The following is a 27,775-nucleotide window of genomic DNA, read 5'->3' on the forward strand; positions in this document are numbered from 1 at the left end:
ATTATTTTCCAGACAAGATGCAGCTAAAAATTATTAGTAATTTGAAAGCTTAATACGGTTGGTGAGTTGATTTTACGAAATCCTCAAGCTTTTACTCTCCCCAGGATGACACAGGGGTAGAAAAGTCCTTGCGGATCCATGATTTGTTCATCTTTATGAATGTGAGTCTGTCTACATTCTCAGTGGACAGCCCCGTGCGCTTATCTATCAGCACACCACCAGCAGAACTGAACACACGTTCAGAGAGAACGCTGGCTGCGGGGCATGACAAGATCTCCAAGGCATAAGTGGCGAGCTCTGTCCATTTATCCAGATTGGAAGCCCAAAAAGAGCAAGGGTCCAGTGACACAGTCATGGCTTCGATGTTTACTTGGAGATACTCCGGTACCTTCATCTCTAGGCGTTGACTATGTGTCAGACTTCTTGTCTCCTGTGGCCTTGCAAAGGATGTGCTAAAAAAGCTGTGAAATGATTCCGCAAAATTGCTGTTACCAGCAGATACTGTGTTTCTGTTACGGTTTGAGTGCTGAACACTCGACAGTCCCACGGTTGGCAAGTTAGAACTGTGAGATTCACTACGTGCACCACTGGTGTTTTGTGGAAAAGCACATGTAAGATTCTGCAACAGTCTCTGCTGATACTCCTGCATGCGTGAATCCCTTTCTATGGCAGGAATTATTTCAGCAAATTTACTTTTGTACCGGGGATCTAAGAGTGTGGCATCCCAGTAGTCAGGATTATTTCGAATTCTGACAATTCGAGGGTCATGTTGCAGGTAGTGCAGCAAGAAGGCACTCATGTGTCTTTTGCATCCAGGAGCACCAAGTCCCTGTTGTGTTGGTGGCGAGGTAACAATCATGCTTCCTTCCTCTGCCCTCTCCCCAAAACCTCGCACAACAGAAATGTGATCAAGGTCTACCTCATCTGATGAGTCTTCCATCAGTTCATCCTCCACTTCTTCCTGGGCTCCTACACCTTCCTCACTAGTTTGGCTGCTACCATGCGCCCTGGTAAAACCATCTCCCCAACACTCACATGCCTGCCGCCTTTGTGCTGCCAACCGTCTGGACCTTGCAGATGTTAGCCCTTCTGCATACAACTCCTCCTCCTCTACTTTCTCCACCTCCTCTTGTCGCACCACCTGACTCTGAATTCTGTTTAACATGTGCTCCAGCATGTAAATCACCGGAATAGTCATGCTGATAATGGCATCGTCAGCACTAAACATCTTCGTCGCCATTTCAAAACTGTGCAGAAGGATGCATAGGTCCCTGATCTGAGACCACTCCTCCAGCATGATTTGCCCCACCTCTGGATCCCATTGGCCCAGGCTACACATCAGAACGTATTGCACCAGGGCTTGTCAGTGCTGCCACAGTCGCTGCAACATGTGCAGAGTTGAATTCCACCGGGTAGGCACATCGCATTTTAGCCGATGAAGTGGCAGGCCCAACGACTTCTGTAGAGATGTAAGTTGCTGAGCTGCGGGATGCGAACAGCAGAAGTGAGCACACAGCGACCGTGCCCTCTGCAGAAGGCCATCTAGTCCGGGATAGTGGTCTAAAAATTGCTGGACAACCAGGTTCAACACGTGAGCCATACAAGGCACGTGTGTGACATTGCCCCGGCGAAGGGCCGCACCGAGGTTTGCAGCATTGTCGCACACGGCCTTCCCTGGTTTCAGGTCCAGTGGAGACAACCATTCATGAAACTGGTTCTCCAGAGCTGACCACAACTCCTCAGCTGTGTGACTCACATTTCCCAGACATTTCAAAGTAAAAACCGCCTGATGACGTTGAGCCCTGCTGCCAGCATAGTAAGGAGGTGTGCAGGATCACTTCTGCGCAGTTAGAAAGTGTGTGGCATGACCAGACAGGCTTTGGGTGCAGGTGGAGGACCGAGAGGAGGTTGAGGAGGCAGAAGCAGTGGAGGAACTTCGAGATAAAGAGGATTGACGCACAACTCGTGGGGACGGCAAGACTTGGACAGCAGCCACTTGTCCTGCTGTCACCATAGTTGCCCAGTGCCCCGTCAGCGACATGTAACGCCCCTGTCCATGCCTACTCATCCAAGTGTCTCTGGTGAAATGCACCCTGTCACACACAGAGTTTCTCAAAGAAGTGGTGATGTTGTGTGCGACATGCTGGTGGAGCGCAGGCACACCTTTCTTTGAGAAGTAGTGCCGACTGGGCATCTGGTACTGGGGCACTACGACGGACATAAGGTCTCAAAAATCCTCTGTGTCCACCAGGCGGAAAGGCAGCATTTCTGTATCCAAGAGCTTGCAGATGGTGAAATTCAACCTCTTAGATTTCTCATGGCTAGGAGGAAATGGTCTTTTACTTGTCCACATCTGAGGGACCCAGGGCTGGCTGTTGTGCTTAGACGGGGTTGAGAAGGGTGTCCCCGGCAAAGTGCCGGTCTGTGAGGAAGATGCAGGCGGACATGTTAGGTTGCCTTGATCCAAAGTTGGTCCCAAAACAGGTGTGACTGCTGTACCCCAGTCACAGAGGATGAAGAGGCCGTGGATGCACAAGATGGGGCAGACGGTGGTTGGCCCGGCCCGCTAGGCCGCATTGTAGCACAGTGAGCTTCCCACTGCAACTTATGCTTCATATCCATGTGACGGTTCATGCATGAAGTACTCAAACTGTGGATTTTTGGCCTCTACTTAGCTTTTGGTGACAAATGTTACAGATAACACGAGTTGGGTCATCCTTTTCGATCTGAAAAAATGCCCAGGCTATGCAAGGCTTAGCACCCATGCGACCTGAAGAGCCACCACGACTTGTGGTCAGAGGCAGAGTTGTGTTTGAGGATGCAGTTGTTGACATGCTTCCAGTACTACGTCTCTGTCCAGGAAGGCGCAACCTGACTTCGTCGTCACTAGCATCCTCCTCCACCTCCTCTGCTGACCTCATCGACTGGCTGACTGTGGGTTAACAGTAAGTGGGATCTGCAACCTCGTCATCATCACCCTGTGTGTTCTCACATCCGTCGTCCTCAGAGCCAACCTCTTCCTGCCCTGACAAAAAACTCAAGTTGTCGCTCCAATCAGGAATTTGAGTCTCAACATCGTCTTCCTCGTTGTCTCCACTAACAGGAGTTACAGTTTGGGAACGAGGGTCTACATTATGGTCAGAACCTTCTGCGTCTGGTCCTGGATCCGAATCATAAAGATTCTGCACATCAGTGCAGATCATTTCCTCGTCTGGATTCACAGAAGCTATGGAGACGACCTCTGATTCCCAGGCTATAGTATGAGTAAACAGCTCTGTAGACTCAACCATCTGTTCTACCCCATACTCAGACAGGCAGCTGGAGACTTGGGAGCTGTGAGGAAGCAAGTGCGATTGGGGTGACACCTCTGAGGACTGGAGTATTTGTGATGTTGAAATTGAGGTGGAGGAGAGCCCACTTAAAGGAGCACTTGATATCCGTTGAAGCACCTGCTGTTTTTGTGCCTCATCTGGAATTTGTAGCGATTGGCGTGGCCGTAAGAAAGGGATCGTATCACATTGTCCGCTAAAAGAAGTAGACATCTTAGTTTGGCTGGAAGATGGTCTTTCTTCTGCAGATGTCATTGTTGCTTTACACCTACCCCACGGACACAACCTTTTTTTCTCTTCCCAACACGCCTATTCCCCTTTCCACCAGCAGCAGGCCTTTTTCCACTCATTTTGGTGGTTAACTAATTGACAACTCTGGAGTTGTTTGCACAAAAAACGATGGATGGGAACCGAGCCGAGCTGAGTGGCCAAACTGTGGTATTAGCCCAAAAGGATTGGCTGGGTTAGATGCAGTAAAACAATTTTATTACATACACAGGTGGTGGAGCTTAGTATAGATGGACTAATATAATGAGTCCCACACACTGCTACAAGCCCAAAATTATTTTCTGAGCTAGATGCAGCTAAAAATTATTTGTAATTTGCAAGCTGGTGTAGACTAGTATAGATGGACTAAGAATAAGTCCCACACACTGCTACAAGCCCAAAATTATTTTCCGAGCTAGATGCAGCTAAAAATTATTTGTAATTTGCAAGCTGGTGAAGCTTGGTATAGATGGACTAAGAATAAGTCCCACACACTGCTACAGGCCCAAAATTATTTTCCGAGCTAGATGCAGAAAAAAATTATTTGTAATTTGCAAGCTGGTGGAGCTTAGAATAGATGGACTAAGAATAAGTCCCACACACTGCTACAAGCCCAAAATTATTTTCCGAGCTAGATGCAGCTAAAAATTATTTGTAATTTGCAAGTTGGTGGAGCTTAGTATAGATTGACTAAGAATAAGTCCCACACACTGCTACAAGCCCAAAATTATTTTCCGAACTAGATGCAGCTAAAAATTATTTGTAATTTGCAAGCTGGTGGAGCTTAGTATAGATGGACTAAGAATAAGTCCCACACACTGCTACAAGCCCAAAATTATTTTCCGGGCTAGATGCAGCTAAAAATTATTTGTAATTTGCAATCTGGTGGAGCTTAGTATAGATGGACTAAGAATAAGTCCCACACACTGCTACAAGCCCAAAATTATTTTCCGAGCTAGATGCAGCTAAAAATTATTTGTAATTTGCAAGCTGGTGGAGCTTAGTATAGATGGACTAAGAATAAGTCGCACACACTGCTACAAGCCCAAAATTATTTTCCGAGTTAGATGGAGCTAAAAACTATTTGTAATTTGCAAGCTGGTGGAGCTTAGTATAGATGGACTAAGAAAAAGTCCCACACACTGCTACAAGCCCAAAATTATTTTCCGAGCTAGATGCAGCTAAAAATTATTTGTAATTTGCAAGCTGGTGGAGCTTAGTATAGATGGACTAAGAATAAGTCCCACACACTGCTACAAGCCCAAAATTATATTCCGAGCTAGATGCAGATAAAAATTATTTGTAATTTGCAAGCTGGTGGAGCTTAAAATAGATGGACTAAGAATAAGTCCCACACACTGCTACAAGCCCAAAATTATTTTCCGAGCTAGATGCAGCTAAAAATTATTTGTAATTTGCAAGTTGGTGGAGCTTAGTATAGATTGACTAAGAATAAGTCCCACACACTGCTACAAGCCCAAAATTATTTTCCGAACTAGATGCAGCTAAAAATTATTTGTAATTTGCAAGCTGGTGGAGCTTAGTATAGATGGACTAAGAATAAGTCCCACACACTGCTACAAGCCCAAAATTATTTTCCGGGCTAGATGCAGCTAAAAATTATTTGTAATTTGCAATCTGGTGGAGCTTAGTATAGATGGACTAAGAATAAGTCCCACACACTGCTACAAGCCCAAAATTATTTTCCGAGCTAGATGCAGCTAAAAATTATTTGTAATTTGCAAGCTGGTGGAGCTTAGTATAGATGGACTAAGAATAAGTCCCACACACTGCTACAAGCCCAAAATTATTTTCCGGGCTAGATGCAGCTAAAAATTATTTGTAATTTGCAATCTGGTGGAGCTTAGTATAGATGGACTAAGAATAAGTCCCACACACTGCTACAAGCCCAAAATTATTTTCCGAGCTAGATGCAGCTAAAAATTATTTGTAATTTGCAAGCTGGTGGAGCTTAGTATAGATGGACTAAGAATAAGTCGCACACACTGCTACAAGCCCAAAATTATTTTCCGAGTTAGATGGAGCTAAAAATTATTTGTAATTTGCAAGCTGGTGGAGCTTAGTATAGATGGACTAAGAAAAAGTCCCACACACTGCTACAAGCCCAAAATTATTTTCCGAGCTAGATGCAGCTAAAAATTATTTGTAATTTGCAAGCTGGTGGAGCTTAGTATAGATGGACTAAGAATAAGTCCCACACACTGCTACAAGCCCAAAATTATATTCCGAGCTAGATGCAGATAAAAATTATTTGTAATTTGCAAGCTGGTGGAGCTTAGAATAGATGGACTAAGAATAAGTCCCACACACTGCTACAAGCCCAAAATTATTTTCCGAGCTAGATGCAGCTAAAAATTATTTGTAATTTGCAAGTTGGTGGAGCTTAGTATAGATTGACTAAGAATAAGTCCCACACACTGCTACAAGCCCAAAATTATTTTCCGAACTAGATGCAGCTAAAAATTATTTGTAATTTGCAAGCTGGTGGAGCTTAGTATAGATGGACTAAGAATAAGTCCCACACACTGCTACAAGCCCAAAATTATTTTCCGGGCTAGATGCAGCTAAAAATTATTTGTAATTTGCAATCTGGTGGAGCTTAGTATAGATGGACTAAGAATAAGTCCCACACACTGCTACAAGCCCAAAATTATTTTCCGAGCTAGATGCAGCTAAAAATTATTTGTAATTTGCAAGCTGGTGGAGCTTAGTATAGATGGACTAAGAATAAGTCGCACACACTGCTACAAGCCCAAAATTATTTTCCGAGTTAGATGGAGCTAAAAATTATTTGTAATTTGCAAGCTGGTGGAGCTTAGTATAGATGGACTAAGAAAAAGTCCCACACACTGCTACAAGCCCAAAATTATTTTCCGAGCTAGATGCAGCTAAAAATTATTTGTAATTTGCAAGCTGGTGGAGCTTAGTATAGATGGACTAAGAATAAGTCCCACACACTGCTACAAGCCCAAAATTATATTCCGAGCTAGATGCAGATAAAAATTATTTGTAATTTGCAAGCTGGTGGAGCTTAGTATAGATGGACTAAGAATAAGTCCCACACACTGCTACAAGCCCAAAATTATTTTCTGAGCTAGATGCAGATAAAAATTGTTAGTAATTTGCAAGCTCGTGGAGCTTAGTATAGATGGACTAATAGAATGATGCTATGCCCAAAAGGTTTTACTTCGCTTGGTGCAGTAAAAAACATTGTATTCTATACACAGGTGGTGTAGCTTGCAACACAGATACGCTACTCCACTGACTAACACACACTGCAAGAGGCCAAAAAGGATTTGCTTAGCTAGATTTAGCCAAATGCTGTGAAAAACACTTGCACAGCACTGGCACAGACCTGCCTGGCAAAAAGTCCTAGGAAATGCTGTAACCTAGTCCTCAAAAGGACTGCAATTACAATTAGTCCCTACTCCCAACCTATCTATTTAAGAGCACAGACCTGCCTGCTAAAAGTCGTAGGAAATGCTGCAACCTAGTCCTCAAAAGGACTGCAATCACAACTATTCCCTACTCCCAAGCTATTTGTATATTTCTGAGAAAATTGGCTTGAAATTAACACTGAAAGTATAGCGCACACAGCAACAGCGGTGCCGTCTAACACGCTGCTGCAGCAGTGGGAAAATGGTGGCGACGGGGAAAATGTCTGGGTCTTATAGGGCAAGGACATGTGACATACACAGCCAATAACACATGCTCTTGCTTGTGTGAAAAAAAGCAGTTTGCTCCGTGTGTGTGCTGCTGATAAGCTGACAGATTGCACCCTCTGCATCCACGATCATTATGCCCCTATTTCAGGAAGTATAGGGATTGAATTGTAGATGACTTGGGTTAAGTTATTTTCTCTGATGAAGCCCCCTTCAGTCTGTTTGGGACACCTGGTTAATTGATTGTCCAGGGAAGAAAAGGTGAACCCAGTGTCATACTAATTCTGCCTGCACTCCTTGACAAACTCAGCTTTGCTACTTAGTCAAGTGTATCAGATTAACAATTGCAACAGCTGAGGTTAGCTACTTATTTTCTGGATTACAACTACTGCTACTTCTGTTTCAGTTTCTTCACCTCTATTTCATTAGTTCCTGTGGTTCCAGTTCTGCCATCCAATCACTACAGCCTCTGCAGTTCCATTGGGGTCTTCCTGCTGCACTAACCTTACCTTTCCATGTCATATAACAGTTGTTTTTCCATTTCCAGGGGCTGTGAGCATCCACCTAACCAGAGGAGACATAATAGATTGGAGCCCGGTATCAGAAAAATGAAGCCCCATCAGTTTATGAAATTGATCAGCACAGAATTTTGGCCAGTTTCATTAAAATAACATGGTGAACATTCATAAATTCCTTGGTAATGTCAATTGCTACTGCTTATTTCCACTGTAGGTGTGTTATTTTAACAATTATAAGCTATTGCATTTCCATTCTTTGTGGCACAGCTTTTATTTTTGCAATTGACAGATTTCAAATTATTTTAGCCACTGATTCAAGCAAATAAAGAAGCGAAACTTATTCCTTCCAATTACAGATTGTTTGAATAGAAAAGGGAAATTCAATCTATAACTGACTGCACAATAATTTAATTTGAAACATTGAATTTAAAGGGTAAAGGTATTTAACTGGATCTGCACTTGCAAACTTTCCCTCACTTGAAAATAATTAGATATTACTTAGTTCCATAGAATTTGAAGATAATTTTCCACTCGTTCAGCATATTCCAATGACATTACCATTTATAACTGGCTACCATGCGGCGCAGTCAACTGTGATCATTATTTCCCCATTGTAAAGAGCCTTGGGAAATGTTTACTTTTCTGGTTTAATTTTTAATGTAGACATAAAAGACTTCAAAAGAGAAATCTAGAACATACACAATTAATAGAAAACACACAATTTAATGAAATGTTACATTTGCTGCTTGTGTACAGGAAAAGGACAAGTTAAGGAGAGCTGAATAATTATTAATACTATCTGAAGCTAACGGATGAGGAAGAGCTAAATATACTGTAGGCTTATTTCTTTTTCTGCATGTGGATAACTCTTAGGCTATGTTCACACATGTTGGGTTTTTTCAGCGTCACAAATCTGCAGCAAAACCCAACTCTGGCAGGAAATCAGCTGCGTCAAAAACGCAGGTTTTGCTGCGCTTTTTTATGTGTTTTTTCAGCGTTTTTTTCACTGTCCTTCTGACTGTATTTATGCATGTACAAAAACTTCTGTGACAAGAAAGATCTCATTCTGGTTTTGGCATAGTGGGGGAGGTGAATTGTTCACTAATATTTAGACACTGGCAATGCATTGAGTTTGTATGACACTATTTACTTTCACACTATGGAGTCTGCTATTCAGTTGCACAGGCATTGTTCAATTTCACACCTCCCTGGGCTACAGGTATCTCGCATGTAGCTCAGCTAATGTTTACAATGTACAGATCACTAATTTAATTAAACTCTCCTAATGCAAACAACTATCTCAGTGACCAAGACAAGGTGGTAAAATCAGAAAATTAAATGAGTTTCACATACTGCTGTACTTGCTTATTTTCACTAAAAATGCAGCAAAACCTGATAGCTATGTTCACACATCATGTTTTTTTCAGCGTTTTCTCACTACCCATTACTTCCAATGGGTGAAAAATGCTGAAAAAATGAAGCTACAAGATCTATTTTCTAAAAACCCAACCAAGGCACACAATACGCAACAAAAAAAACCAAGATGTGTGAACAGAGAATTCTGGTTCTCATAGACTTTACTGGCACTACAAAATGCAGCTGAAAATTTGCATAAAAATCTGCAGCAAAAAAAAACGCTGAAAAACCCAACATGTGTGAACATAACCTTAGGGCAGTGCACTGCAGACAAGCCTATTTGCTGTCCGAACGCAATCCGACAAAACATCACACAAGGACAAATGGGCCAATGCCTTGAGTCTGTCGCTCTGTCGCTGCATGCCTGAATTTAATATCATATGCGGATTGCACTCGGCCACACAAGTCAAGAAGTGCGTGGAAAACATGGACTGCACTCTGAGTGCAGTTTGATTTCCGCGCACTGACAGAATGGAGAAGATGAAGAATTTTTTTTCTCTATCTTCTCCTCTTCCGAGAGAATCGGAGCATAATCAGCAATATTCTGGCGGATGAAAAAAAAAACGGCAGTCTGCCTCTGCCCTTAGGTCAAGTTCCCACAATGAGATTTTGGTCAGTTTTTGAAGTTGCATATTTTTGCTGCACAGCACAGATATGCAGCGTTCTGTAGTTCAAGCAAAATAGATGGGATTTTTAGAAATTTCATGCCAACTGTGTTTTTTCTTTATGTAGCGTAAGCTGACCTATGGTGCATGTTTGCAATACGCCACATGTCAATTTCTCCTGTGGAGACACTGAGTTTTATGAGGATTTTCCCCATAGAATTGTATTAGATGCAGTAAATCCGCAAGTAAAACACACATGTATATTTAGTGTGTTTCAGCTGTGATACTATGTAAATACTTTTATGGCCAAAAATGACAAAAGTAGTTTTCAGATTCATCTGTGATCGCTGTGATACTAAAAATGCATGTAATCCACACATGAAGTTTTGTCAAAACTAAATACCAGGAAGTATCAAAAACAAATAATTAAAATATGACATACCAAAATGAGACAAAAATCGCAGTCAAAAATGCAAGTAGCCTAATTCACTTAAGTAGTACAGAAATGAAAAGTAATCAAAAGCTCATTGTGAAAACATACACATAAAATTAATCTTTTAGCAGGTTTTTACTATCTAATCTGAGGACAACATGAGGTAGAGGTTAAAGCACAGATTTCAGTGATATGTCATATGTCAGGCTGTGTGCTGTTGTTTACTTACACTGAGGGATTTATTACCAAGTAATAAAAATGCCTTAAAACATTCTCTCTCTCATTATTCTGTCATTTGGCAAATATTAAAAATTATGGTAATCGTAATTGACCTAAAACAGGAAATTTATTCTGATTTCATGTCAGATATTGAGAAAAACATGCATATGTGTATTTTTATATAGTGTATGTAAACTTTTGATTTCAACTGTACATGCTAGTCTGACTCCACCTACTCCTGTGATAAGCTGCTTACTGTTTATAGACTACAGTGGGTACGGAAAGTATTCAGACCCCTTTAAATTGTTCGCTCTTTGTTTCATTGAAGCCATTTGGTAAATTCTAAAAAGTTCATTTGTTTTCTCATTAAAGTACACTCTGCACCCCATCTTGACTGAAAAAAACAGAAATGTAGACGTTTTTGCAAATTTATTAAAAAAGAAAAACTGAAATATCACATGGCCATAAGTATTCAGACCCTTTGCTCAGACACTCATATTTAAGTCACATGCTTTCCATTTCCTTGTGATCCTCCTTGAGATGGTTCTACTCCTTCATTGGAGTCCAGCTGTTTTTAATTAAACTGATAGGACTTGATTTGGAAAGGCACACATCTGTCTATATAAGACCTCACAGGTCACAGTCCATGTTAGAACAAATGAGAATCATGAGCTCAAAGGAACTGCCCAAGGAGCTTAGAGACAGAATTGTGGGAAGGCACAGATCTGGCCAAGGTTATAAAAGAATTTCTGCATTACTCAAGGTACCTAAGAGCACAGTGACCTCCATAATTCTTAAGTGGGAGAAGTTTGGGACCACCAGAAGACTTCCTAGACCTGGCCATCCAGCCAAACTGATCAATCGTGGGAGAGGAGCCTTGGTGAGAGAGATAAAGAAGAACCCCAAGATCACTGTGTCTGAGCTCCAGAGATGCAGTAGGGAGATAGGAGAAAGTTCCACAAAGTCAACTATCACTGCAGTCGGGCCTTTATGGCATAGTGGCCCGATGGAAGCCTCTCCTCAGTGCAAGACATATGAAAGCCCACATTGAGTTTGCTCAAAAACACATGAAGGACTCCCAGACTATGAGAAATAAGATTCTCTGGTCTGATGAGATGAAGATAGAACTTTTTGGTGATAATTCTAAGCGGTGTGTGTGGAGAAAACCAGGCATTCCTCATCACCTGCCCAATACAATAGCAACAGTGAAACATGGTGGTGGCAGCATCATGCTATGGGGGTGCTTTTAGCTGCAGGGACAGAACGACTGGTTGCAATTGAAGGAAACATGAATGCGGCCAAGTACAAAGATATCCTGGATGAAAACCTCTTCCAGAGTGCTCTGGACCTTAGACTTGGCCGAAGGTTCACATGCCAACAAGACAAAGACCCTAAGCACACAGCTAAAATAACAAAGGAGTGGCTTCAGAACAACTCTGTGACCATTCTTGAGTGGCCCAGGCAGAGCCCTGACCTAAACCCAATTGAGCATCTCTGGAGAGACCTGAAAATGGCTGTCCTCCAACGTTCACGATCCAACCTGACGGAACTGGAGATGATCTGCAAGGAAGAATGGCAGAGGATCCCAAAATCCAGGTGTAAAAAACTTGTTGCATCATTGCCAAGAAGACTCATGGCTGTACTAGCTCAAAAGGGTGCTTCTACTCATTACTGAGCAAAGGGTCTGATTACTTATGACCATGTGATATTTCAGGTTTTCTTTAATAAATTTGCAAAAATTTCTACATTTCTGGTTTTTTTCAGTCACGATGGGGTGCAGAGTGTATTTCAATGAGAAAAAAAAATGAACTTTTTAGAATCTACCAAATGGCTGCAATGAAACAAAGAGGGAAAAATTTAAAGGGGTCTGAATACTTTCCGTACCCACTGTATGTACATGGAGAGCCTGATGTGGGTAGGTGCAGCTTACTCAGCTCTGCTGAATTGCTACATCTAAAAACTCTGATTGTGTCAGAACCCCTGCAGTCAGAAATCTAAGTGACATAACATTGGAATCACGGTCTCTTTGCCTACATCACACTGCTCTCTGATGAGGTAGCAAAAACCTTGCAACAGATTCCCTTTAAACCCTGCTTATTTGACATAAGTTTACATAATGGTTGGGAAGGGGTTCCCAAAAAAATACATACATTTACGTCATGGCGATCATGCGGGCACAGGAGCTTTGCCTGTATGATTGCTGTCGGGGGCTTAGCTTAAGTTATAGTTGAACTCCGGCTATCAAGGCCAGGAGCGGTGCCCGAAACGCCCCTGGCCATTTAACCCCTTAAATGCCGCAAACGATAGTGATCACAGCATTTAGTAGGCTAGGAGAGGGTGGGGGCTCCCTCTTGCATTCGATCGGTGCTACCTTGATGTCATCGCGAGGGTACGATCATTGCCATGGCGACCTCAGGGTCTGCCAGCTACGGAGGCCTGTTTAGACCAAGCCCGGAGCCTGTTTAGACACTGCATGAATTTATTAGGTGGTGCAGTTTGTAAAATGGGGTCTTTTATGGAGGAGTTCTGCTGTTCTGGCACCTTAGGGACTCTGCCAATGTGACATGGCACCCTCAAATCATTCAAGCAAAATCATAAATCCAATATGGTGCTTCTTACCTTCTGAGCTTTGCACTGTGCTTAAAAAGTAGTTTTTGACCACATATGGAGTATTGGCATACTCAGAAGAAATTGTGAAACAAACTGTACTGTTCATTTTCTCCTATTATACCTTTAGAAAAGTAAAAACTTGGGCCCAAAGCAACATATTAGTGGAAAAAATGTAATTTTCCATTGACTCAGCCTAATGTTATACAATTCTGTGAATAGACAGAAGGTTAAAAATGCTCACCACACCCCTAGATTAATTAATCAAGAGGTGTAGTTTCCAAGGGGCTCTTCAAATGTGACATTGCATCTGCAATCTTGTCCAGCCAAAGTTGAGCTCCAGAATTTAGCTGGCACTCCTTGCCTTCCAAGCCCTGCCGTACAGTAGTTTTCAACCATATATGGGGAATCAATGTGCAAAAATTGCACAACAAATTGTAAGGTCAGTTTTCTCTTGTTACCCTTGTAAAAATGAAAAGTTTGGGGCAAACCAATATTTTTGTGGGAAAAATGTATTCTTTCATTTTAATAGCTTAATGTTATAAAATTCTTTGAAGTACATGTGGGTTTAAGGTGTTTATGACAACTTGGCATCCGCTATCTATTCCAGCCAATTTTGCGTTCCAAAAGTCAAATGGAGCTCCTTCCCTTCCAAGGCCTGCTTTTTCCCCAAATAGTAGTTTCATGCCACATATGGGGTATCAGCTTCCTCAGGAGAAAATGCACAACAAATTCTATGGTGCTAAATTCTTAAATTAAATTGGTCCACTTTTTTCTGTTACCCTTGTAAAAATGCAAAATTTGGGGCTACATCAACATTTATATGGGAAAAAGTACATTTTTTATGTTTTCCTTCCATATTGCTTTAATTCCTGTGAAGAGCCTGAATGGTTAATACATTTATTGAATGTGGTTTTGATTACTTTGTGAGGTGTAGTTTTTAAAATGGTGTTACTTTTGGGTATTTTCTGAGAAATAAGCTGCTCAAATTCACTTCAAATGTGTGTGTGGTTCCTAAAATAATTGATTTTGTAAATATTGTGGGGAAATTCAGAAATTGCTGACCAAAATTTAACACTTCTAAATTCCTAACAATTTTTTTTTTTTACAAAAATGATGCAAATGTAAAGTAGACATATGATAAATGTTATTTATTAACTATGGTATGTGGTATAACTATCTGGTTTAAGGGCTTAAAAATTGACAGTTTGAAAATTGCGAAATTTTCACCAAAATTCCAATATTATCACAAATAAACGCAAAAATTCAGGATAAATTTACCATTATCATGAATTACAATGTGTAGTGAAAAAAGATTCTCAGAATCACTGGGATACATATAGATTTGGTGTACCTTTAGACTCTTTTGTATTACTTTTCACTACATCCTGTTAGGCATTCTTTGCACTGCTTTTTACGCTGTTGATGCATCTTTATTCATGCATCTTTTCTACAAAGCTTGCACCCTTTTTCCTCTAAACCAATTATTCAATTTGCCGCACCTTACTTCAGGGGGCTATGGGTTTATAATCAGTCTTGATAAACTCCCCAAATGAGCCAAAATGGTTCAAACTTTGACACAAGTACAGTAGAAGATCTGTCCCATTGTGTTTGTCAAATCGGTCCCATTGTGTCTAGTCCATAGGATAGATGATCGGTGGGAGTCTGACCGCTGAGACCGGCAACGATTGGCAGAACGAGGACTTTTTATCCCCATTACAATGGAACGGCAGTGCGTACGCTCGACTGTTGCTCCATTTATTATCTATGGGACTACTTAGTGCTGCAGATGTCTTTTTCCATCAATCCCATTAAGAACGAATAGAGCAGAGGTGGGGCGTCTGTCCTGCTGCTGCATTTTGTAACGGGGATAAAAGTTTCCATCGACAATAAAGTTTCCCCCATCTGCAAATTATTGTGGGTATCTGCACTAGTCAGCAAGTTATATAACTTGTTTTCACTGGACAACCCATTTAAGTAAGTAAGTAAGTCTACTGTCTTAGGTTTATACTACTATATTGCCTACAATTAATAATACCAATACAAACAGCTTCTAAGTACAAGACTTACATGTGTAGATGACATTATTTCTGATAGATATATCTCTATTTGTTCCATTGATTGCCATACTAAGGCAATTTTCTTTAATTATAAAGAAGAATGGATTGGAGTAGCATTTCTGGGGTATAAAATGTCAACACTTTTGCAGAATTTGACAAGCGGGCATAGCACGGCTCCACCTCAGCTTAGCTCATTTTGTTAGAGCTGCTTCAAAACGCCAAAAGTCACAATTTTTTTCTGCAATTCTGTTTTGTGCAAACGTTTTGTGATTTTTCAAAGCATTTCATGTTGGTTTTCTGGTGTAAAAGCTTTGATGAGTTGCCCCCAAAGAGCATAAATATCTCACGATTTTTACATTACTGGCGTAGCACTGCTGGTATCCAGTGGCCGGAGGAGCATGAGGAAGAAACGGCAGGCAGTAGTAGAAGTTCTTGCAAGTAGCATTAGGAGTTGTAGCAACAATCTGTAGAGAAGTGGGAACAGTCTGGGTAAGATAGCCCTCAGAACAAGGAGCTGGAGACTGAACTAGACTAAACAGCTAGACACAATACTCAAGCAATGAGTGAGGGATCCATGTGGCTTTAAGTAGGCCCAAACAGGAAACACGGGGAATTTTACAGTTTCAGAATCGGTCATCTTAGTAAAGAGCAATTGCAAGACACAACAACAGCCTCCAGTGGTAAGAGGTGAAATTCAGCATAATATCAAGATGAACAATAGCAGCCACTAGTGGTCAAACTGTAGAAGGACAACAGGAATCCTGACACCAACAGAGTAGAGTATGTGTATAATTTTTCTTTCTGTAAAATTGCTTTTGCAAACTCCAGGCAGGTGTTGCTGATGGACATTACCATAAGAATGTGTGCTGTAACCAATGTAGCAGCACAGAGGAAATGCCAATCAAGTATATGAAGCCTCCTCCTGGAAGGCAAGGTAAAATGTAGAGGATTGATGCACTAGTCAGAAATCGTCCTGCTCTCGATGCACTTGCAGCCTCATTTACAAAAAGATTCAAAGTTGGTTTTCTGTGGGATAGAATATACATTTGTGGCCTGGATGTTATGTGTGGGCTTGTTTTGCACTATCCTACCCAACATTGTAATTAGTTTAATGACCATAAAGCTCCGGACAAGTTCCCTTTAAAAGGAATTTCTTTTTAGAGATAATATTGTAAGTTCTTCATAGTCTATCCATGAACAAAAAATAAGTGCAGGATAGAAGTTGTGCTGATATTTGATCAAATGAAGACTGTGGCACACTGGAAATACACAGAGCTCACATGCAGCCTATATTTCTCAAAAGTGAAACCTGAAAATTGGGATCAGGCTACATACTGCATATCAGAGGGGCTGAAAATGAATGAGAGATTGGAGATTGCACACTGAAACTTAGTACAACTTTATTAACTAAAGGTAACCACTGATATATGTAAAAATAATTTTTCTGTGTCAAATATATCCATTGACTTTAAAACTTTAAATAAATAAATATATACATATAAATTTATAGTATATACAGTATATATATATATATATATATATATATATATATATATATATATATATATTGCTCAAAAAATAAAGGAATAAAGGGAACACTTAAACAACAGAACATAACTCCAAGTAAATCAAACTTCTGTGAAATCAAACTGTCCACTTAGGAAGCAACACTGATTGACAATCAATTTCACATGCTGTTGTACAAATGGAATAGACAATAGATGGAAATTATTGGCAATTAGCACGACACACTCAATAAAGGAGTGGTTCTGCAGGTGGGGACCACAGACCACATCTCAGTACCAATGCTTTCTGGCTGATGTTTTGCTCACTTTTGAATGTTGGTTGTGCTTTCACACTCGTGGTAGCATGAGACGGGCTCTACAACCCACAGAAGTTGCTCAGGTAGTGCAGCTCATCCAGAATGGCACATCAATGCGAGCTGTGGCAAGAAGGTTTGCTGTGTCTGTCAGCGTAGTGTCCAGAGGCTGGAGGCTCTACCAGGAGACAGGCGAGTACACCAGGAGACATGGAGGGGGCCGTAGGAAGGCAACAACCCAGCAGCAGGACCGCTACCTCCACCTTGGTGCAAGGAGGAACAGGAGGAGCACTGCCAGAGCCCTGCAAAATAACCTCCAGCAGGCCACAAATGTGCAAGTGTCTGCTCAAACGGTTAGAAACCGACTCCATGAGGATGGTATGAGGGCCCGATGTCCACAGATGGGGTTGTGCTCACAGCCCAACACCGTGCAAGATGCTTGGCATTTGCCACAGAACACCAGGATTGGCAAAGTCGCCACTGGCGCCTTGTGCTCTTCACAGATGAAAGCAGGGTCACACTGAGCACATGTGACAGACGTGAGAGAGTCTGGAGACACCGTGGAGAGCTATCTGCTGCCTGCAACATCCTTCAGCATGACCGGTTTGGCAGTGGGTCAGTAATGGTGTGGGGTGGTATTTCTTTGGAGGGCCGCACAGCCCTCCATGTGCTCGCCAGAGGTAGCCTGACTGCCATTTGGTACCAAGATGAGATCCTCAGACCCCTTGTGAAACCATATGCTGGTGCGGTTGGCCCTGGGTTCCTCCTAATGCAGGACAATGCCAGACCTCAAGTGGCTGGAGTGTGTCAGCAGTTCCTGCAAGATGAAGGCATTGAAGCTATGGACTGGCCTGCCTGTTCCCCAGACCTGAATCCGATTGAGCACATCTGGGACATCATCTCTCGCTCCATCCACCAACGTCACGTTGCACCACAGACTGTCCAGGAGTAGGTGGATGTTTTAGTCCAGGTCTGGGAGGAGATCCCACAGGAGACCATCCGCAACCTCATCAGAATCATGCCCAGGCGTTGTAGGGAGGTCATACAGGCACGTGGAGGCCACACACAATACTGAGCCTCATTTTGACTTGTTTTAAGGACATTACATCAAAGTTGGATCAACCTGTAGTGTGTTTTTCCACTTTGGGGTTGACTCCAAATCCAGGTCTCCATTGGTTAATAAATTTGATTTCCATTGATGATTTTTGTGTGATTTTGTTGTCAGCCCATTGAACTTTGTACAGAACAAAGTATTCAATGAGAATTAGTGTTGAGCGAGCAACGAGCCCAATGTTAGTCTATGGGAGACCCGAACATTTTTGCGGCGGCTCCCCCGGCAGTCTGTAGAAAGCCTAAAAAGTGCCCAAAACGATAGTGACAGTGCTCAAATGACATGGGGACAGCATGGGGATCGCCCCTGGAAGCATTTCTGACCCCCAGGTCACTGCTGTCAACAACGTGGTCAGAGGTATAAAGCCACTTTTACAGGCTCACAATAAAACGTTCAAAAACGAAAGTGAAAGTGCTTTCCTGTGAAATATGTTAACCCCTTAACGACCATGGGTCTTTCTGTTTTTGCGTTTTCCTTTTTTGCTCCCCTTCTTCCCAGAGCCAGAACTTTTTTAATTTTCATTCTATATGGCCATATGAGGGCTTATTTTTTGCAGGACGAGTTGTACTTTTAAACACCATCACTGGTTTTACCATATCGTGTGCTGGAAAATGGGAAAAAAATTCCAAGTGCAGTGAAACTGCAAAAAAATGCAATTCCACAGTTGTTTTTTGGGTCCTTTTTTTACCACGTTCACAGATTGCTAAAACTGACCTGCCATCATTATTTTCCAGGTCGTTACGAGTTCATAGACACCAAACATGTATAGGTTCTTTTTTATTTAAGTGGTGAAAAAAAAATCCAAAGCTTGCTAAAAAAACAAAAAAAAATGACGCCATTTTCCGAGACCCTTAGCTTCTCCATTTTTCGGGATCTGGGGCCAGGTGAGGGCTTATTTTTTGCGTGCCGGACTGACGTTTTTATTGATACCATTTTGGGGTAGATCTGATGTTTTGATCGCCCGTTATTGCATTTTATTGCAAAGTTGTAGCGACCAAAAAAACGTAATTCTGGAGTTTAAATTTTTTTTCTCGTTACGCCGTTTACTGATTGTATTAATTCTTCTTTTATATTGATAGATCGGGCGATTCTGAACGCGGCGATACCAAATATGTGTATGTGTTTTTTTTTTATATATATATATTTTATTTTGAATGGGTCGAAAAGGGGGTGACTTAAACTTTTATATATTTTTTATTTTTTTTATTTTTTTAAAAACTTTTTTTTTACACTTTCTGCTTGCTTCTATAGCCTCCAGAGGAGACTAGAAGCAGCAGTTGTCTGATTGCTTCTACTGCATACAAGCGATGAGCAGATCGCTTGTATGCAGGAGAAATGCTCACTTGCTATGAGCGCTGACCACTAGGTGGCGCTCATAGCAATTGAGACATGACAACCACAGGCGTCTGCTGCAGACCCTGAGTTGTCATGCCCACCCATTGGTGACCCGCGGTCACGTGACGGGGTCATTGATGGGCGGGGCTTAGGACTCACGGAAGCGCGAGTTAAATGCCACTGTCAGAGATTTAACATGTTAACAACCGTTGGTGGAATGCGATTCCAATAATCAGCTGACATGTGCTCGCTTCAGTGCGGGCTCACCGCCGGAGCCCCCGCTGAACCGGCTTTCCCGACCTGGTGCGTACTATTACTGACCAGGTCGGAAAGGGGTTAAGGAACATCCTTTCCAGGGTAAAGACTTGTGTATAAGGTAAAATAAATAACCAAAAACAAAAATACTCCTCCACACCTTGGGCTATGCTCACAAGTAGCATTTTTCATGCGTTTTTGCAGTTTTGTATTGCTTTCAACCGTGACAAATGCGTTCACCGGGAAATGTCATTTTAACATTTTACAACCTTATCTGGCCATGTGCTGTGTGACACATGCATACAGTGCTGAAAAGACAAGCATGGGGAAGACCCCTGGTAACATCTCTGACCCCCAGGTCACTGCCTAAAAGTGTGCCCATCAGAAGTGATCCTTGCCGCATCAGAAGATGCAGACTTGCAACTATCCCCGCGCAAGTCCTTGTCCCAGGGCAGTGTTCAATTGTACCTCCCCCATTCCTTGCAATGCAAGCGAAAATATGCAGCCAACCACCCACCCACCCGCAGGCTGCAATACCATACTGCTAGCTTTCACTTGAAATGGGGCCTTTTAGTTTGGAGGAGGCCGAAGCTGGCCACTACCTCATGGCCACTTCGGCAGCGAGGTATCCATACTCTGTCCCCAGCCGCCCGGCGGCCGGGTGTCCACGCTCGGTCCCCAGCCGCCAGGTGGCGGCCAGGTGTCCATACTCAGTCCCCAGCCGCCCTGATTTCTCCTGTCACCTTCCCCCACACTTTTCTTAGCCTGGCCTGCTTTAGGGCAGCATTGGACGAGCCCACCAGAGACCCAGACTCCTCCGGTGGGCCCTGGCTTCTCCATCAGGGGAGTTGAGAGTGCCTAGGTGAGGTGCATGATGATGATGATAGAAGTTAGCATCTGCTTTGTTTTCTTGGAATGCAAGCGCATGTATGTAGTAGCGGCTAGGCCTGAGGTGGTCCGCATTTTGGCGCATACCCTACCTCCTCCGAGGATTGCTGGATGTTTTCCTGCTACTATCCCAGTTCTATGACTCCCGTTAAAACAAAGCTTCAGGTGAGAAATGATGGATGAGGTGGTGGCAAAGGAGAAAGAGGAGCAGGAAGAACAGGGACCATTCACATCAATATCAGGCCAGTCAACCAGATATGTCTTGTAGGATATGTTTCTGTAACAAAAGGAGCGGTTCGGCTGCACAGTTATAGGGCATACAGTGAGTGCAATGCCTACCAAAATTTCGAGCCACTCCAATGCCCCTTGGAAATGACATGGAGGTCAGAGGGCGTTAACTAAACCTTTTTTTCGATTTACAGTAACTGGGTCTCCCGTGCACTGTTGGCCTAAGCAGTGAATGGAAGGCTTTCCAAAAATTATGAGGAACTGCAATGCCCCTTACAAGAGCCATGTGTGGCACCCCAGGGGTCTGGTCACCACAGTAATAGAGATATTACGTCGGAGAGCAAGTGGGAGGTTTCCTGGTCAGGATCCCTTAAACATGCAACATCCTCCTGCCCAAGTCCTGGGAGGGGAGAATTCTGCCCTTTTAAACTGGATCTGGGGCGGGGTTGAGTGAGTCAGAGAACAGTCAGAGTCAGAGTGAGAGCAAGGGAAAGTAACAGCAAGGAGCTCTGTAGGAGCTAGGAGCTAAAGAACAGGGGCTGGAAGCTGAGCAGAGCTCGCCCTGGCAGAAGACAATAGGAACCGGACACAGGAGTCCGAAGCTGTGAGGACTTATATATCCAGCAGCAGAAACCAGCCGGCAGGGGATTTCAGGTCCTCTGGCCATAGAAGCCCGGAGTCTCAGTCACAAGCAAGGGACCAGCACCGCCGTCGTGGAGCGGAGGCTAACAGAAGGCCCCAAGTCACCAGCCATACGGGTGAGTACTACACGGTACACTCAGGGACGTGGGCTACTTATACCCGCTTACAGCAAGGTAGCCAGGAAGAGTGCAGACAGACGGGGAGGCCTACAACTCCACCTGGCCAGGGGAACTCCTGCTTTCTCACAGACTGACCAGGCCTCTTATGCTAGCCAGTACTCCCGGGAGGGTCTACCTTATAATCATCAGTAAAGACCCTGAACTGAACTGCAAAGACTCTGAGTCATTCCTGCTGCGCTCGTGCACCATCACCCCCATCATCCACACTCACTGCCCTGAGGCTATACTCCTCCCGAGGGGAGTTATCCCATTCTATGCCGCGCACACAACACTAGCCTCAGCGGTCTGCCTCACAGCGGTGGTACTCCCTGACCGCAATCCACGGGTGGCGCAGTCGGACAATTAACCTCAAAACCTAAGAAAGACTGCCACTGGTTTGACCAGCCTGAGCCACGGGACCGGGTCACCGCCACGGAGACTATAGACCCCAGAGACCCGGCACCGGGTATCCCACACACGTGTACACACAGCCCAGGGGGCGCGTCACATGCAGTACAGCATATTACAAACATAAGTCCCATTATTGGGGAGTGGGTGTCCCATAGTATTTGCTTATGCCTTGCAAGCAAAAGCTGCCAAAAATTAGAACGGAGCAACTTGCAATGCCCCTTACAAGAGCCATGCAGTACAGCATATTACAAACATAAGTCCCATTATTGGGGAGTGGGTCTCCCATAGTATTTTCTTATGCTTTCCCAGCAAAAGCTGCCAAAAATTAGGACGGAGGAACTTGCAATGCTGGAACCCTGGTGGTATAGTGGTGGTGGAGGCTGAAGATAAGGAGAAGAAGATTAAACAGCCGAAACGAGGAAGCGTATACCCATGTGTGGGTGTGAAGCGGTGCATGTGAATACACCTCCCGAAATAACACAGTGGATTTGACTTTATGTTACTCTGCTGTCATTTGGTGGTGATGAGAAGTCTGGCCCAATCCAGCCCTTGTTCATTTTGATAAGGGTCAGCTTGTCAGCATTGTCAGTTGACAGGCGAGTGCGCTTATCAGTTATAATTCCCCCAGCGGCACTAAAAACACGCTCCGATAACACGCTAGCGGCAGGGCAGGCCAGGACCTCCAAGGCGTACAGACCGAGTTCATTCCAAGTGTTTCAGCTTGGATACCCAATAATTAAAAGGCACAGAGGAATCACGGAGGACGCTGGTACGATCGGCAAGGTACTCCCTCACCATCTTTTGAAACTTTCCACTCCTTGTGAGAGTACCCCGCGCCTCAGGGCCTGTAAGCTGGGCAGGTGTCAGAAAACTGTCCCAGAACGTTCACAATGTTCCCCTGCCTCTGCTGGATTGGAGTTGCATCTCTCTCGCCTGTACGCCTTGGTTGGGCAACGAACTGTGACCTCTGCCGCTAGCGTGTTCAGATGGGAATTTTTTTAAGAGTTCTGCAGCAAGGGCCTTCGGGTATTGCCACATTTTTGTAGACCTCTCCACCTCAGGAATAAGAGAGTGAAAGTTCTCCTTGTAGCGGGGGTCTACAAGTGTCACCAACCAGTAATGACTGTCACCCAACATTTTGACAATGCGAGGGTCACGGTTAAGGCAGCGTAACATAAAGTCAGCCATGCGTGCCAGACTGGTAACGGGCAAGATTTCCGTGTCCTCACCAAGATGACGACTGACCATGCTCTCCTCCTCCTCCTCCTCCTCTTCCCCCTCCCCCCTGTCCTCAGACCACCCACGCTGAACCGACGGTATGACACTTGTACAGGTACTACCGTCTACAACGCATGATAGCAGCTCCTGTTCTTCCTCCTCCTCCTCCTCCTCCTCCTCTCCCTCATTGTTCCCCAATGCACGTTGGGATGAGATGAGGCTGGGCTGTGTGTAATCGCCCGCTACGGCTTCTTGATCCATCTCATCATACTCTGGCTGCAATGCCTCCTCTTTAATTCTCTGCAGAGAGAGTTGCAAAAGACAGACAAGTGGGATGCTGACACTAATGATGGCGTCATCGCCACTCACCATCTTGGTGGCCTCCTCAAAGTTTGTCAGGATGGTACATATGTCTGACATCCAGGTCCACTCCTGAGGTCTTATGTGTGGAGTCTGACCTGAATATCGACGGCCTTGTTGCAGCTGGTACTCCACAACTGCTCTCTTCTGCTCACAAATCCTTTGCAACATGTGGAGGGTAGAGTTCCAACGTGTGGGGACATCACACACCAGTCGGTGTGCCGGAAGCTGCAAACGCTGCTGCAACACAGCAAGGGCGGCGGATGCTGTAGCCGACTTGCGAAAATGAGCTGACAGGCGGCGTACTTTCACGAGCAGATCTGGCAACTCGGGGTACGATTTAAGAAACCGCTGAACCACGAGGTTAAGCACATGAGCCAAGCATGGTACGTGTGTGATCTCACCTCGCCTCAGAGCCGCCACCAGGTTACGGCCATTGTCACACACGACCATGCCGGGATGTAGGTTCAGCGGTCTCAGCCACAGATCTGCCTGCTCTTTCACAGCTGTCCACAACTCACAAGCAGTGTGAGGTTTATCACCTAAGCTTATGAGTTTCAGCACAGCCTGTTGCCGCTTGGCGGAGGCAGTACTGCAATGCTTCCAGCTTGTAACTGATGTGGTGATATCTGAGATGGAGGCTGAACATGATTAGGAGGAGGAGGATGCGCAGGAGCTGTACACTGTGGGGGCAACTCTGACTGACATAGGGCCCGCAATCCTCGGTGTGGGGAGGATGTGTTCCGTCCCAAGGTCCGACTGGGTCCCGGCTTCCACTATGTTTACCCAGTGTGCCGACAGAGAGATGTACCGTCCCTGGCCACAATCACTTGTCCACGTGTCCGTTGTCAGGTGGACTCTCCCAGTAACTGCGTTGTTGAGGGCACGGCAGATGCTTTGGGACACGTGCTTGTGTAGTGCGGGGATGGCACACCGGGCAAAATAGTGTCGGCTGGGGACCGAGTACCGAGGGACGGCCACCGCCATAAGATTGCGGAAGGATTCCGTCTCCACCAGCCTAAAAGGCAGCATTTCCAATGCAAGCAGTCGTGAAATGTGCAAATTTAGGACTGTGGCCTGTGGGGCGTTAGCTGCGAATTTCCGCTTTCGTTCAAAGGTCTGGGATATGGACAATTGAACACTGCGGTGGGACGTGGACGTGGACGTTGATGCTGTTTCTTGAGAAACTGCCATAACAAGTGAAGACTGAGAGGAGGGGGCATCTTTACATGCAGTATGGACAGGGGATTGCCTTGCACACACAACAGGGGGTTCTATTGCACGCACAACAGTGGAAGAAGCAGTGGTGACACCCGCTGACACTGGTCGTGGACCCTGGGTTTCACCCCACAAAGTCGGGTGCTTTGCTGCCATGTGCCTGATCATGCTGGTGGTGGTCAGGCTGGTAGTTTTGTCACCCCTGCTGATGCTGGCATGGCAGGTGGAACATATGGCCTTTTTGGGGTTATCAGCAGAGTCTTTAAAAAATTCCAGACTCTGGAAGACCTACCGCTTGTACTGGCAACGTCCCTCGTGCTGGTGTTACGGGGAACGGTTGCCTGCCTTCTGTCTGCGGCCACCACACTGCTTTTTCCTGCCTGTTGGGGTACTCTGCCTCCCTCCCCCTGTGTGCTGCTGGCCTCACTCTGCATGTCCTCCTTCCACGTTGGGTCAGTTACTAGATCATCCACCACCTCCTCTTCTTCCACTTGTGCACCACGATCCGCCTCACTTCCTGGCAATTGTGTCTCGTCATCGTCCACCTCTTGTGACAGATTGCCAACGTCGACTTCCTGTGGCCGTGGCTGTTCAAATATTTGGGCATCGCAACATGGGATCTCCTCTTCCACCACTTCAAGCGTATCAGGCGAGGGGCCCAAATATGGAAATGGACCAGTGAACAGCTCTTCAGAGTGTCCAAGTGTGGGATCACTTGCTGTCTGACGACACTCGGCATGGTGGGAGGAAGGAGCATCAGGGTGAGGAGGAGTATGCGGTCGAGACTCACGGCTACTAAGAGTTGACCGTGTGGAAGACAGACCGGAGGTGGTGGTGCCCAGGTAACTGGAAGTATTGTCTGCTATCCAATTAATAACCTGTTCACACTGATCAGTTATCAATACTGGTGTTGTTCTGTGCTTCCCTAGTAATTCGGTCAAGAAGTGGGAGCGAGAAGATGTGGCTGTTGGTTGTGGCACATTTTCACCTTGGCCACGGCCCCGTCCTCTGCACGAACCATCACCAGAACGTCCACTTCCACGTCCCTTGCCACGCGCCTTGCCCATTGTAAATGAAGTAAAATAGCTTACACTTGCACTATCAATGGAAAAAGGGTAATAAAGAGTAGATTAGAACCGTGGAAGAGGAAAGCCACAGTTATTGTTTACTGGGGTATACCACACTTTTTTAAATAGAGATATTTGTGGCTGAACAGTGAGCGACACACTCAAACTGCTTTTTTTTTAGATACCAAAGGCCAAAAACTGGATAGTACAGCGATTTGACCCGTGGAACTGCGAAACCACACTGGGATGTCGGGCCTACACAAGACTATTTTCAACAGATATATTTTTGTGTCACAACAGTCAGGAGACACTACTGTTTTTCTTTACTGAAAAAACTACCAAAACCTGAATAATAGAGATTTTTTACCGTGGAACAGCAAAACCACAGTTATAATTTACTGGTGTATACCAGGCTTTTTAAAATATATATATATTTGCGGCTGAACAGTGAGCGACACACTCAAACTGTTTTTTTTAGATACAAATGGCCCAAAAGTGGATAATACAGAGGTTTGTACCGTGGAACTGCAAAACCACACTTGTATTTCTCGGGCCTACACCAGACTATTTTCAAAAGATATATTTGTGTCTGAAAAATCAGGGAGACACTATTTTTTTTTTTTTTTTTTACAGCAAAAAATGCAAAAAGCAGGATAATAGAGATTTTTTACCGTGGAACAGCAAAAGCACACTTCTGTCTCTCTGGCCTACACCAGACTATTTTCAACAGATATATTTGTGTCTGAAAAATCAGGGAGACACTATTATTATTTTTATACAGCAAAAAATGCCAAAAACAGGATAAGAGAGATGTTTTACCGTGGAACATCAAAACCACAGTAATAATTTACTGGTGTATACCAGGCTTTTTAAAATATATATATATTTGCGGCTGAACAGTGAGCGACACACTCAAACTGTTTTTTTTAGATACAAATGGCCCATAGAACTGCAAAACCACACTTCTATTTCTCTGGCCTACACCAGACTATTTTCAACAGATATATTTGTGTCTGAAAAATCAAAGGCACACTTTTTTTGGGGGGAGGGGGGGGCACCAAAAGGTTAATAAGATGGGTGTTTGTACATTGTGAAGGAAGAAAAAAAAAAGAGGATTTAGATAAAAAAAAAGGATTTTTCCTGGCCCCCGGGACCTGGAGCTAAGGCCAGCAATTTCAGCAACAGGAGCAGCACACAGGACTGTAATGCAGCGTTTGCTGGTATAACCACTGCGTCTCCTATACAGCCTGCCTGCCTGCCTGCCTGATATACCTGGGATGGATATTAGTCCTGAGAAGGACTGTTTGTTTGATCTGGCAGCCTTTACAGACCCTAAACTAACTATTTTGCAGGATATATCTCTCCTTAAATCAGCAGCGCTGTCCCTACACTGTCTGATCCGGAGCGACTGTGTCCAAGATGGCGGCGCCCGGTTTTAAATACTCGAGGTGACGCTGTGCGGCCAGCCAATCACTGTAATGCCCACAAACAACATGGCTGCGGCATTACAGTGACTGGCTGTCAATCCCTGCATGTTCATTGGCTCTGTAAAGAGCGCCAAACATGCAGGGCGGAGACCCGAGCTCCCGCCCGAGTAACCCGGAAATGTTCGGTGCTCGCCGAACATCCCGAGTAGCGTGATGCTCGGGCGAGTACCGAGCAGTGTCGAGCATGTTCGCTCAACACTAATGAGAATATGTGTGATGCTTGAAAGCCCTACCCTGGGAGATGGGTGACTCGGAGCCGGGTCCTAATGTTGTCATTGGGGTGCAGCCGTGGCCCGGACCCGCTCCTTGCCCAAGGCTGTCACATTAAAAGGGATGGTACGGGCTTATCCGGGTTGAGTGACTGATCTCGACTACGCCACCTGTGGCACCTGGTGAAGGCCACCAGCACTGCTGCAGTCCGCTGAGGCAGGGTGTTATGGC

The sequence above is a fragment of the Phyllobates terribilis genome, unplaced genomic scaffold (assembly GCF_046119375.1).
Source record: "Phyllobates terribilis strain yellow unplaced genomic scaffold, ASM4611937v1 Scaffold_3__8_contigs__length_932513732, whole genome shotgun sequence".
Classification (NCBI taxonomy): Eukaryota; Metazoa; Chordata; class Amphibia; order Anura; family Dendrobatidae; genus Phyllobates; species Phyllobates terribilis.